Raw genomic sequence first — 224 nt, 5'->3', positions numbered from 1 at the left:
GATTACAAAGACGTTTTTTTCAATACGACCTTTGACTGAACCAGGCTACTTTGAATTAATATTCTTTTTCTTTTTTTTCCAGCACGTCATCCAGTGAAGGAGAATTTTTCTTGTAAGTTTTAACTTTGTTGACACGTTCGTTTGTCTGGAATTTTGTGTTCGATTCTTTTTCGTCTGTTTGTGAGCTTGTATGTCTAGTTTCGATGCGTAGAAATCAGGGTGCT

General features: G+C 35.7%; 1 protein-coding gene across 1 annotated transcript in view; it reads left to right on the top strand.

The window, feature by feature from the left end:
* Positions 1 to 82: 82 nt before the first annotated feature.
* The window catches only part of LOC119591921 (ras-related protein Rab-23-like), a gene marked incomplete in the record, with an annotated part of 62,269 nt that continues 62,127 nt past the window's right edge, over positions 83 to 224 (top strand). The window contains 1 exon segment of the mRNA XM_037940675.1: positions 83 to 112.

Source organism: Penaeus monodon, chromosome 29 (genome assembly GCF_015228065.2).
Source record: "Penaeus monodon isolate SGIC_2016 chromosome 29, NSTDA_Pmon_1, whole genome shotgun sequence".
In the NCBI taxonomy this organism is placed as follows: domain Eukaryota; kingdom Metazoa; phylum Arthropoda; class Malacostraca; order Decapoda; family Penaeidae; genus Penaeus; species Penaeus monodon.
This window is presented reverse-complemented; position numbering and strand designations above follow the sequence as displayed.